This window comes from Pagrus pagrus, assembly GCF_965226575.1.
Source record: "Pagrus pagrus genome assembly, chromosome: 22".
NCBI classification, from domain to species: domain Eukaryota; kingdom Metazoa; phylum Chordata; class Actinopteri; order Spariformes; family Sparidae; genus Pagrus; species Pagrus pagrus.
This window is the reverse complement of record NC_140204.1, coordinates 19,441,318-19,455,646: the sequence shown is the minus strand read 5'-3', so window position 1 is coordinate 19,455,646 and position 14,329 is coordinate 19,441,318. Positions and strand designations below refer to the sequence as shown.

Below are 14,329 nucleotides of genomic sequence, written 5' to 3'. Positions count from 1 at the left end.
GCCTGCCACTCTAGAAACCCCATGTTGGAAGATGAGGCACTGTCAAAGAATGTAAAACAGCCTCTAGCTTGGCATGGCATCCCTGTGGAGAACTTGGCATTTTGATCTGCTGTTGTGGCTGCTGGGCCTGGGTCTTCATGGGACCTGCTATATTAAGTTGCAGCATGGTCACTGATATTTTAATATAACTCTACATTGCACTGGTTCACTGTGTTTGTCTGATGGTGTATTTCAGACAGCTGCATGCATTTTGTGGCACAGCAGCACATAATTTATTGAAAACATAATAACATTTTTGGGGTTCAGCTTAGTCCCATGTGTTGGGAGACCTACATACTCAGTAGTTCATTTTAGCATCAAGATGATTGTAGCAGCCATTTATAAATCTGAAACACACCACTGGGGTCAAGTAAAAGTCAACCAGATTTCCCATAACACACCAGCACAGTTCCTGAAAGGGATTCTGTACCATTTTTGACCATTAAGAAAGCATCTTTAAAGGGTCTTGAGCTTCAACAATGATATTACTGAAACCACAGGGTTAACCAACGATGACTCCAGGATATATCTTATCCTCTTTTTGCTCCTCTGTTGTCCCCCTCCACACGGAACTAGGACACAAACCATACAACAGAAATCCCTAAAGACATCTCAGCAATACATCCTGACTTCCTCAGTTGAAGTATGGTCTCACTATGCACCTGAGCTGACCTGAACTGAGTTCAGCGGGTCAAGTTGATTGAAACAATCAACATAAAACTTAATACTGCTCTTAAAATGTAGATAGTTTGGGGGTGTATTTAAAACTGCAAAAGGATACCAGAGTGCTGACTGAAAGCCCTGCATCAATGGCAGAGTATTTGCCAAGCTGAAGCATGGGAACCATGTTTGTCTGATGTAGAGTAGTGGTTGTTTATATAATCACTGGCCATGACTCTGCCTTTCCTCTTGTCTCATCTCTCATCATAGGCCATCATCCTTTCTTTCATTGTGCTTCCTTAATTCTTCCTCTCTCTCTCCCACACTGAATCAAAAGACGTTTGATGTACAGAAGAGGTTGTTTATATCATCACTGGCCATGACTCTGCCTTCGCCTCCACTCATCCCTCAACATAGTCTCTAATCGTTTCTTTCTTTGTGGTCCCTGTGTCTGTCAAAGCCCGGCTTCATATATTCTACCTCTCAACAACATGGGGGAAACATGGAAAGATAGAAGAGCAAGCACTAGAATTTATCTCTTGGATAGTCTGGATGTTGGTTTATTTGGGTTCAATTCATGTGAAATAGCATCCTCCTCAGATACTCCCAACTGCTTTGATAGGCAGATAAATAAAAAAAAAACTCCTCACATTATGTTCTACCTAAAAGCAAAGAAACATTCTGAAAAACTTACAATGGTTCCAATTTCAAGACATAGTGCATATTGCACCTCAAAAGGCTTTCCTCATCTCTTGAGAACATTGAGAATCATCCCTCAAGAGACCATTCTCAAGGAAATGGAGAGCCCAACTAATTGTTAAATGTACCATTTCAAGATTGACTCTTACTTGACAGATATTCCTTTTGAACAAGTATTGTTTCACAGTGGGAATAGTTGTGAAATCTAGCCTTAGGGAAGAAAGACGATTTCAGTCAGACACTTGCTGGGATTTACCCCATCTCTCTAAACTTGTCCCTTTTATCCCAGTGATAGTTTCCAGCAGTCTTTACCATCCATTACCTTTATCCCAGAGCTGTGTTCCATTAGGGTGTATCCCACATAGCCTCAGGCTTTCAGCTCCACTGGGATCCTAGTCTATTCAATGTACATTGTGATTCATATGGGAATGTGGTGAACGTTTTTCAAGGGAAAATGCTCTAAAGCTTTTCTATGTATTTGTGATGCCCCATTGCAAAAATGGGGCTATTGCTAAGGCTTAGAAACCTGTCTGGGATAAAAGAGGTATAAATATTCTTTATTCTAACCTTTTCCACCCAATTCAAGAGCAAACAAAACCTAAAAAGCTAAAATGCACACAAACTTGCGTTAAAATTGACAGCCAGTCAAATGTGCCATTTCTTTCATATATCTCTAAATTAGTGTGCAATACCCAGCAGCAAAAGTGAAATTAATCATAGAGTCAGTCACAGGGTATAAAAAAGCAGAAATTTGACGTGGGTTGCAATGAAAATAAATAAAATAAATACCAAACTAAAAATCAGATGGAAGCAGTGGAGAAGCTGGATTTATTCACCAATGAATCCCTGAGGGCTTTGGAGGCAAATGAGAGACTTTTCAGACCTAATCCTCACCAAGCTAACTGAAGGATTTACCGAGGGGAGAGAAGCACGCCTGCATTGAGAAACAACCCGCTCTCTCTCACTATCCTGTGATTTATTTATTTATTTATTTAGTTATATTTTGTGCATGAAAGAAGCTACACAATTAATAGTTAATTGGTGGGACTCTCGAATTGGCTTGAAGTAATATTGCCAACATTGCACAACAACACTAGTTGTAAATATCCATACAGTTTAAACACAATCATAACTTACTAATAAAAACAATTGGAGGTTAAATACCAATAAACTACTACGAGATACGGTTGCAAAAAGAAGTTAGGTGACCGGCGGCCTATTATCAAAGCTTTCTCCGAGTATATTTTTAGTCAACTGATAAGAAATGTGGCCTTAGAAACCAACCAATGTGTGTCATGGGAAAAAAACAATTGATTGAGACTGTTCATTTAACCACCTATACATTTAAAAATAATATTCTCATAGATACAAGACGAAAGCACAACAGAAAGTCATCACAGAGGGAGTTCAAGCAAAGCATCACAGAGGAGAGAAAGTGACTATCTCTTGCATTGCTGGAAAAAATGAAATCATGCAGACAAATAAATGACCTGCATGCTGCATATATATATATTTACATACACATTAATATTTTGGTGTGTATATAACAAGCTGAACAGTTGAAAACTCTTGTGCTGCTTAAAGGAGCAGTGACATTTAGCCAGGCTGTGTATAAGGATATCAGCATTTGTGAGCTAGGTTATGCTCTTAAAATGGCCAGAGAAAAATTACTTTCTCATGTATCTGTCAGTCTATTCTTGTTCTGAGAAATGAAGGCATATTTCATGTGAGAAAATGCCAAGAAAATGAAGATCTTATACAATCTGCTGCCTCAGCTCCACTGCTGGCTGTTTGTTTTTACAAACCAACCGCATCAACCCATTAACACCAGACATACCAGTGAGCATACATTTCGCAAATAATAGCGTGTCAGTTACGCTGGCAGACATTTTTGTGGCCCTGGTAGCCTGTTGGACAACAAGAGGGAGGAGGGGATTGCTACTGGTTACTGGCTGCTGTATTGTTTTACAGTCATTCATAGTCCAATCATTTATTGTCAAAGACAATTCATGGCTACTTTTTTCATTTGGCAACTCATTTGATGAATTTTCATGAAAATGCCATGTCTTCATTCAATCTGGTAACTATACACTGTATTTTTGAGGCTATGCCAATACCAATATCAGGGAGAAATAAATTGTATCAATGTGTCAGCTGATATTCATGTATCTTAAAATCAGCTCTGATAATATTAGGTACAATAAATACTAGTTATAAACTGTATGTATATGTATAAACTAAAATGCCTAAAGAGCATATGAATGATAATATTGTTGTCAATTTAAATGTAACATATTTTGGAACAAAGCAGTGAATTTATTGGTTTAGTCATCAAATATAGTTATTTTTCCCTCTGATACATTTTACATCAAGCAATCACTATTATACAGATGTTGCAATAAGTGGCATCTTGTTGATTCATAGGCAAAGCATTACCAAAACATGCAATCTACTGGAAACCTATAAAACGCACTGCAATGAAACTTGTGAGGCTTGTGATATTGAACTTCTCAAGGGAAAATTGATATTTTATTAAGTTGAACTGTACACTAGCTAAACTGTGTTTTGACTTAAAAATATACATTTTATTTGACCACTAAGAAAACACACCTGTTAATATTCTGCCCATAAAGTGGTTCAATTGTGTTGATGTTTTCTGTGTTCCAGCTGCAGTTTACTGACCCTGAGTTTTGTAGCTCAAATGTGGCATAAAGCAAATAAGTCACTTGAGTGGATTTTGGAGCAGCACACAGTACAAAAATTTCTTTGGATCTGGCAGGTTAGCACATTACCCAAACAACACTGGGTAAGAGTTAGACAAAGAGGCCAAACAGTGCTGTGAACAACAGTGGTTCCCATAAATTCTACATAATAGACTACAGCATACTGTAGCAAAAAAGTGATACTTCATTTGAAATGCCGTATCTTGCAAGGAGCTATTATGCCAAACGTCATATGCCAACAATTTTACATGGTTCCTGTCTTGTGAGTCACTCTCGTTGCTCTGGAAAGTCTGTTATTTTGGCCAGCAGAGTGTCACTCAGGAATCGGAGATTTCAAAAGGAAAGAGGGAAGAGAAGAAGCCCTTTGCCTCTGAGGCTATTTGACATGACTTCAGAGAGGCAGTGAGGAAAAGAAATGGCAATGTTAGTGAATAACAGAGACGGGGTAAGTGGAGAGACGACAGGCAGATGGAGAGAAACGTGCACACACACACACACACAAACTCCCTACACCCATTCTCCTCCCTCTTTACATTCTAATCAGAGAGAAGCTTTGTCCTGAACTCTCCCACATTGTCAGAAACTTTCTCTCTGAGTGACAAGCTAATCCAAAAGACGTGGCCTTTGCAGATTTTATACCAAATCTCGCCAGCAAAACACAAAACTGCCACCCGACAAACGTGCAAATATAGTGGAGGCTTTCTAATCCTGATAAAGAAAAAAATAAACAAATTGACTGATTTATCTCGCAACAACACAACATATACAGTATTTTCCATTTGATACAGGATGTCAGGAAGGGAAAAAGGGAACTGGGGTCAAATGGAAAGGATTACAGAGATGCAACCTCCCACACATGTATAGGGTTTTACTTCACTGAACAGGAAGTGCCGATTTCCATTTCAGATGTACTTAAAATGTCATGCTTTAAAGTCTTTACTGAAAATGTGATATACCCCACCTGTTTCAAAGTAATGCCAATTAGTTATTTATGAAAAATAAGTGAACATTGAATATGAAACAATCTACATTGAAAAGAAATCAAAGTACCTCAATCTGAAGACAGTTTTTTTCAATTAAAGTATTAAGGTTAAGGTTTTAAGAATATGCAATTTTAATAAACATTAATTATTTTTAATCCCATCCCACGATGGCCCGATTTTACAGTTAATAATCGGTTGGCTGAGGCTTAGCTTAGTTGCTTATTCTGCCCAGTGTCTCTAAATCTTGTTTAAGGTTACTTTAACAAGAGTTACATTAGCACATTAGCGTCTCCATTGCTACATGCTATATGTGACAAAAGCAACATGTCCGACATGGCTGACACAGTTCACAGTGCACAATTAGGTCTAACGTTTGAAAGACAAGGATTTTAAAAGAGAGGAGGAAAACTGGAAAAAAAAAAAGTCTGGTCGTTTGTGAGGTCTGTTATCTCTCTTATAAGAGAGCGATGCACACCCCTATTATTTGGATATTTTATGCCACAACAATTACTACATTTATTCTCTCAAAGTTAAATTAGTTGTGCAAATTAGTCTCTTATTAAAATAAAATAAGAAGGCTGTTCAGCCTAGGTAGAGTTTTGCACACACATGTGTCTTATACAACACAATCGTGCACATCTGTAGTATTCCCAGACTTAAAGAGATACTAGTGTAACCTCACGCAGTGCTGACTCATAAAGCCAGAGCATGTTTCAGAAGTCAGGGAAAGGTAATAACTTGAGCAATGAATGGGGTATGCACCTCTTCTGCCAATGTCATCACAGCACTGAGAGTTAAAGCTAGAGGACAGGGTGAAGGCAGTCGTTGACATATGTCAGGGCCCTATGACAAGGTTCAACAAGGACAAGGTCAGATGGAAATAAACAGAGACAAAGAGAAACAGGAGAAACTGTCAGATAAAACAGACCGACAGTGGCGATAAAAAAAAAAACTTCCTTAGGAGTAGTCACTGATAGATAGTAAAATGATCATCTTTATTTAAAACAGAGTCATCTTTAATCTGTGGTTCATTAATTCAATGCAAAGCCATTAAATAAAGCCATTTTACAGTACCCTGTGAGAAGACACGTTTTAAAGAGTGAGTTGTAAGCAGCCTAGCAGTAAAGTCTGTTTTTTTTATAGGAAAACAGCACTGATGGGTTTCAGCAGGGGAGAGCAAAACAGAACTGATTCCAAACAGTTCAAATGAGACATAGGCTAATTAGGAAGAGATGATCGCTTGTCTAATAGCAGCCAACTAGGGAGAGCAAGGAGTGAGAGAAGGCAAAAAGACAGTAAAAGCAGACAATGTGCTGATGCTCAAACAGACACAGGCGTGAAGGGGTGGGGAGCTATCAGAAACATGAGATTAGACAACCCAGTCTGTTTCGTGAGGAGCAGCAATAAAAAGGTTTTGCGAGGTCAGACCTAGTTTGAAATGCTGTTCCACTTAACAAAAGCAGCCTAAGCAATAAGGCAAGAATGTTTCATTAAAATATGTAAGTTAATTCTGTTTAAAAAAAACAAGGTAATTTCCAACCCACTTCCATTTCCTCCTGTGGGTGTCTGGTTGATTGACTGAAAGAAAAGTGTTTGATAATACAGCACTAATATGAAAACACTCAACTGAGGCACAATGAAATATTGCAAAAAAACAAACAAACTTTGAAATGAAACTTTGACAAAATCAAATGAAGGCTTCGTGTTTGCTTGTATCTAGTACTGTCTATTATCTACGCTGTGGAGCTTATTTTTCACATTATACAAGGATGAATGGCAGCAAATTTGTATTGAGGGAAGAAAATGTCCTGCTGACTGTGTGCAGTAGAGGAAGTAAGCAGTACGCTGACAAAACTACAGTGATTACCCATCATAGATTAAAAGTATTGCACCTGTGTGGCATAGAAAGCTTAAAAACAATTAAAATGCTAACAACACTATACAATATGACTATTTTAAATCAGAAAGAAATGGCAGGTACCTCATAGTTCATGTAATTCCTGTGTGTGTGTGTGTGTGTGTGTGTGTGTGTGTGTACACATGCACGGAAATTAGTGTATCTTACACTAATCAAGTGTTGGCCTGGCCTGGCTGCCTTCCTGCCCATTAGGGCTCTCTAGCCTAGCGGACTTAATGACATTTGATTTTCAACTCGACTCATTTTTCACTACATTTAACCTTGATTTTAAACTCCATTGAAATTTGTATTAATATTATTCACGTGTCACTGCAATTAAATTCCAGAGTAATGACTGTTACTCAGTTAACTAACAGATTCATTTAAGAACAGAGGAGAAGCATTGCTATGTTTCTCTACAGCCACTGCAATCACATAATAGACTGGAATTTATAATATCTTTAAAACAGGTGACATTCATTTACATTTACAATGGCATTACGGAATGAAAATCCATCACATTCAAAGCAATTCAGGTCAGATTTTGTGATGAAATGATTCACACAACCTGCCTTGTGTAGTTCTACGTTAGTCAGTGGTTTCCTACATTTCCAAGAATGCCTTTCGACAAACCCTAGACAATGCGGCAGGTTTTACAATATGTGTAGATGGAAACAAAAAGCAATAGCTGAGCATATTAAGTTTCATCCAGTGAAGAAAAAACGAACACTGCACCACACCATCCAAACAAAACACATCTCATGGCTGCATTCTGGTCCATTAAGGCTGCTGTCAGTGGAGTATTACTGCCTCTTCTACAGCACAATGAGTTTCTCCCTGTATGACTGCTCAACACTGATGTATAATGGCAGTTCTAGTAAGCTCTTTGATTAGAAGGTGCTGAGACCAAAACCAGATGTTTACTTGTGGTGTTTTAGAAAGTCCTTTTTTTCTGCAATTAAACTGCACTCTAGCTGTGCTGGAAGTATCTCAACATGGCATCATGGCATCTTTATTTGCACAATTATTTGTGGTAGAGACAAATGCATGACCAAACAGCAGATGTGCCAGCTGTATTTGAAGGGGGGCATCATTTTGAAAAAAACACAACTTAAACTAAAACATTTAACACAGGAGTGCATTTATTTAAAACTAATTAAATTGATAAACCAAACTGAAGGTGGCATTTATTCTCATTTCATATACTATTTTCTCTACATCTGGATATGTCCGACTTAAAAAAAAAAAAAAAAAACATTGAATGAGGTCTTGTACTCAAGTAATCCCTGTTCAAGGTGACCTGAAGAGATTTGTTTCCATTGGTCCTGAAATCTCTGACTATGATCATGAACTCATCAAATGACATGCAGAGATCATGTTTCTTTGTTCCCCAATATCAAATCCTCTGTCAGATTATTTCCCCCAATGAATAAAACAAAGGTAGGATTATTATACAAAAATACAAACATGCATGGTTGTGTTTTTGGATTGCTGGATCACATTTCTTGGGTTTTTAATCAGCATTCAATCTACAATAGGATGTTCTATTATTTACTCTCATTTCATACTAAATGTATTCTATGTCTATACTGCAATAGCCTCTGTGCTTTGTTTCTCAACATGAGCGATCAAATAAGAGTGCTTTTTATCTATACATCATCCATACACTACACCTGGAGTTTTTTTTAAAATTGTGTCTGATCTGGTTCATCCCTGCCCTCAGACAGAAGCTCTAGAGCCGCTGAAGCAACAAAAACATTTACAAAGACATTTATAAGTCTTCCATACCAAATGCAATAACTTTGTTTGTAACCATGTTCATTATTGCTATTTGTACTAGGCATGATCAGTTATTTATTATTGTATGTATTGTGATTTACTACAATGTGTTTTTAAACAAATTTCTACATTTGGACAATACATATTATTATTATTATTTGCTGAACCAATTATCTACATCTACTCATCATAAGCTATCAACTAAGCTCCATACACATGAATACACACTTTTTCAAACGAGAAGGACTTAGAGAGCACAGGTTTCAAATCACAGTATAGCTTAGAAACCATTCTTGCCACTTTAATGACACACTGACACAATGGATACCCAGAAAACAGCTATTTGAGGTACCAAATCAAACAGTGAGCCTTCAAGCAACTGCTACTGAGCACAGAAGTGAGTACCAGTCAAACAGAGGGCATTTGCTCCAACAGAGAGCTGCAACAGGCCTGTAATAAGGCCAGCATTTACAAAATTGACAAGTATTGACAGCAGCACTGGTCTAAAAGGAAAAGCTGAGACAGTGAATGACATCATTGGCTGTTCAGAGACAGCCTGCCAGCATAATCTCTGTGAAGTCACTGCCTATTTGAAGCCACTTTCTAAACCATCAGTGATGATTAGACATCAACTTAAATTGCAGCTGCAACACTTTGGAGATTTTACTTTTTTTTCTTTTTTTTTAAAGTTTCATTCATGCTCTCAGTCAGTATGACTGTTGTAAAGAAAAGTCAAATGACTCATTTGCGGTCAAAGCATTGCAGTGACATTTCACCCTCTGGGCTCACATTCTCAAGTCTCTATCCCTATGGCAAAGACACAGTGCAAAGTCGTTTCCATGTGTAGCTCTAAAGACAGAGTGTAACAATAATGGTGCCGGGGTTCAAAATGTATTTCCCACAGGGGTTCCCAGTGCTAAAAATATGTATACTTACAATGCTCTGAGGTTTTTGGATAACAGGGTTTACCAAAATGACACATATAGTTAGATTCAATCAGCAATGGTAGATCCACCTCATTGATGTCACTATTTGTTAGCTGGCAGCCACTCAGATCCCTCCCTGAGCCCAACAACTGTGAGCAAAGACACATCAACACACATTAAGTGACATGCTTGCTGCTCCATTTCTCTACCAGACCCCAGACTGAGTGGGCTGATACTGCTTGCTGCTCCCATCATGTGCTCTTTTGTGATCTAATGATGCATCTCTAGCATGTTTAATTCAGCTATGTAGATCACTTTTTAGTAATAAAAAGTCTATCATTTGAGGCATGGAGGAAAGAAGTTCATTGTATCATTAAACAAGGCAAAAAGAAATGTTTTATTAAATCTGTCACACTACATTAAACCCTGTGGTAAAAATGCAGTCATATGGAACATGCATGTGTCATAAGATTTTTTTCTTTGTATAATTGCTGCAGGAAGGTCAGGAGAGGAATGGTACAGGATGGGAGGAGGTGGTCTGACAGTTCATCGATGATAGCAGCACATTAGTATCGACACCAGGAATTCACTGGGGAGAGCAAATCTTATCTTTGCAAAGCTAGGAAGACAGGGGAGATGGGAGTGAGGGGGGAGATAATGGGAAAAGAGAGGAGTGGGAGAGGGAGGGAGTACAGGAGGGTGGGGGTGGGAGGTTGAGGGAGATATGAGATGTAAGAAACCTTGGCAGAGGGCTTATCTCTAACGTGAAATAAGAAGCAGGATGAGGCTAAGGACTGTTGTTTCAGGGTGGGGCACTAAAGAGAAATCTACACAATTAGATGGAATAAGCCGTGTGGTGAAAATTAGGGAATTTATGAAAAAGTTTCTTGTGCAACATTTAACATCTAACTTTCCTAGGTCATTTATTTGTTTGATGGGATAACTGACGCTGTATGTAATTTACCTAACGTCAATAAACAAAGACATCTGACTTTCTATCCAGACAAATCCAGGACAGCAACAATGATATTTGTGGAGTTTTGGATTTTTGAGACTGTGGTTACCCATGAGGATTATATCCTCGCATCCATCAATGACCTTGTATTTGTTTTGAAGAGAGTCAGCAAAAGCACATTTAAACTGCTAATAAGAATGCCAATCCTCTACAAGTGTATTTTCTTATTATTTATTTCATCTTCCTTAAAATAAATGATTTTGACATGAAAATGTGCTAAAACATATACCAGAATACAACTGTAAGCCAATATATATGAAGACAGAATTATTACCCAGATGTCAAACAACATTCTGGACTGTGGAGGAATTTGACATAAAACTCACTTTCAAGGATGTCAAGGATGACTTGAAAGGAGAGATAATGTGTCAAACTCAGCGTGTGTGGTATAAATCACTGGTAGGGCTTTTGACAAGAGCTAAAAGATTTGACCCAGTTAAACTCTTGTCTAACTGTAGAGAAAGAAGACATATTCATGCTTTGATACATTAGACTTTCTCTGTAATATGTCTTGGTGCTTTCAATGCCAGCAGCAGGTATAAACGCCTACACCTCGCCAAAATCTCTAAGCGTGTGGAGTGGCAGTGGAAGGCAGTTGAATCTAAAAACAACCAGATGACTGTGAAGAAGACACTGTCAGAAGATATTTTGCCAGAGATTTTTGTTTCCACTTTGTGAAACACAAGGTTTTTATTTTCATTTTCTGCACCACAGGAAACAGAAGGTTGTTTGTATTGGGGAACGAACACTTTAGCTTTTAAGTAGTGCTATTTTGCATTTTAAAGAAGGTATATGGTATTTCAAAATACTTTTTACAAAATGAAAACATGGATTATGATAATAGAGTTTGAATATCACTCTCAGAGGAGGACATGTTCAAAGTTGTTGAGAAGACTGCCAGAGACAGAGAAAACGTGAGGAAGGAAAAAGGAAAAAAAAATTGCAAAAAAGCGACAAAGAAGCCTAGAAGACCAACAGCATCCGAGATTGAAGGGGGGTGAGCAAAACAAACAAGCTGAGAACAAAAGAAATTGAGGGATAACAAAAAAGGAGGAACAGTGGGGTGTGAGGGGGGGGTGACAAATCTCTTAATCTCTCTCTCTCACTCTCTCTGGCTATGTTTGTTTTGTGCTGGTTTTGGCCTCAAGTCGCCCGTCGATCCCCTCGTAAATTGTCTGTGTCGATCCAGCCTTACAAGCTTCCACACACTCCCTGAGTCCCTGTTAAAACGGTCACGCCAATAAAAGCCCATTCACTTGTAATGAATTGAAAGAGAAGCTAAAGACTAAAGGGGCTGATTTAGTGACAATTGCTGATGATCCTCGATTGAGTTAGGATTGAGCTAGCCTGCCTCGCCAGTCCTACAACATGGCTGGTATTGTTGGGGATTTCTGAAAGAAAAAGAAGGCTGCCAATTCCTATTCCTTCTCATCTATCTCTGAAACATACACTTCAAGACAATGTACAGTATGAGAGTAAACACCTCACCCTGAAGACACTGCAATAAAATCTATGGGTGTAGCTCAGAGGTATTGCATTGACACAAAAAAGCAACAGCAGACATAACAAAACAAAGGAAATAAATGATCGTAGCATGTCATCTGATGCCAACTGCCTAATTAATGTAACAAAAGATGTTCAAATTACATTAGTGACAGCAACTCAAATGGTCAAAATATTACCAAAGAGTGTGCTTAGATGGAGCACAACAGCTCAATCCGAACCACAGATGAAAAAAAAAAAAATATTTATGTATCTTTATGTTTAGACACACATACATGCATATACACACAAACACACAGACATCATTTATGTATATTGCCATGGTAGGGTAATGGCACTCAAATCCTGCATGGTTGCATCGTGAGTGAACTGCTGATGCTGTAATCTCCAGGTAAGCTGTTGTAACTCTTGCATCCCCCTAGCCCCCCACCCCCACCACCACTACAGTCGATTACAGTTGTAAGGTCTGGAGAGGCTAATGTGACTTTGTCAGGGACTGTCCGATGTGGTCCCAACGACCCTGGATTACACAGACGAAGGGATTCTAAAACAGATAAATACACATTGCAAGAATATAACACAAAGTAGCCATAATGGGGAAAAAATGTTTCAATGTTTGCAAAAACAAGTAAAAAGAGCAAAACCTTATAAACACAGGAAAGCTAAAGTATTGATTTGTTTCTCCACAGCTTTAAAGGATGAGGTGTTATTTGCACGACAATGTGCAATAAAGAACCACCTATCATTTTGCTTTTGGTCCTGGGAGAATATTTTGTCCTCTATAAAAGCAAACCAACAAAGAAATAGGAAAATAATTCATATAACCAACCAGTAGTTCAATTAATATTATGCACATTGCTTTGCTAACAGCCTCCAGTATGACTGACAGTCACCTGAAAACCCTTGAGGCATTATAAAGATCAGTGTGGAAAACAGATTTTCATTCCACTGGGGTATAAACAATTATAAATTGTTTTTTACAAAAAGTATATTTTGGTATTCTGCTATTTTGCTTTGCCTGCAACACACCAACTGATCCAGTAAATTCAGACCATGCATCCAACTATGTATCCTTCAACAGTGATGTTGCAAGGTACACGCCCTGGCACACAACACATTAAAACCCGAAAGGACACAGTGAATTCACTATCCACGCGTTCATATTTTATCCCTGATAAATCTGTATTGAAGTAATTATAAAAAGGAAACTCGCTATCAAGACAGAAAAAAAAAATCTGCTGGTCACTGTTTCCGACTAACTGAGCACTTTGTGTATATCTCAATCATCATGATATTTTCTGCTGAAACCAGACCAACCCTTGACCCACAGATTTCAAGAATGGAAGCTACAAACATGGTGAAAAAACTAACTGGGCCACTGTCAAGAATAAGAAACAAACCAGTACTTAGTTTATTTGAATTGTCCATACAGGCGTATCTGGATGATGTGATAGGACTGTAGGTCTAACGGATCGAGGATTTTATCAGTTGAATAGGATTTGGTTGTTCGATAAAAAGATTCAACTATTCATCTTTTTTCAGTTCAGCACCACAGTAAACTTCTTTATCAGCCTACATGTGTATGTTTTACCTGTAGCCTCAGACTCGTATTTTGCCACCTTTCTTTGTCATCTGTGATGTGAAAGCATCAGATTTTCACACAGTCAGAGAAAGTCAAAGTTTTGCATCCTGCTCATAGTTCAGTTATAAAATCCCAGTACAACATAGGAGCGTGTCTCTTGCCAGCTGCAGACAGCACTGTCAATTGCAGCTTCTCTTATCTGTTAAACACCATTGCATGTTGTTAGTTGGCTTTTTTTAACCAAGCTAATATAAAAGTATATTTATGGTTCCTTTTATACATAATCTTTTATAAATAATTCCTCATTGAGATGTTATCCCTGAGCATTTTTGTAAGCTTCCATGTTTTACCCTGTTTTTGTAAAGTACTCTGACAAAATCAGTCTCCAACTGACCGGCTCATCAGCTTCCTGGGGGCAGCCATAGATGTGCCAGTGTTTTGTTTTCAGAATTCAACATATATGAATATAATCATGATTATAACCATATAACATCAAACACAAATTTAACACTATATCACATAA

At 38.1% G+C, this 14,329-nt stretch overlaps 1 protein-coding gene across 9 annotated transcripts in view; it reads right to left on the bottom strand.

Annotated features, from left to right (window-relative positions):
• nrxn2b (neurexin 2b) overlaps nt 1-14,329 on the bottom strand; it is a 665,374-nt gene that overhangs the window by 523,924 nt on the left and 127,121 nt on the right. The gene's annotated exons all lie outside the window — the stretch shown is intronic.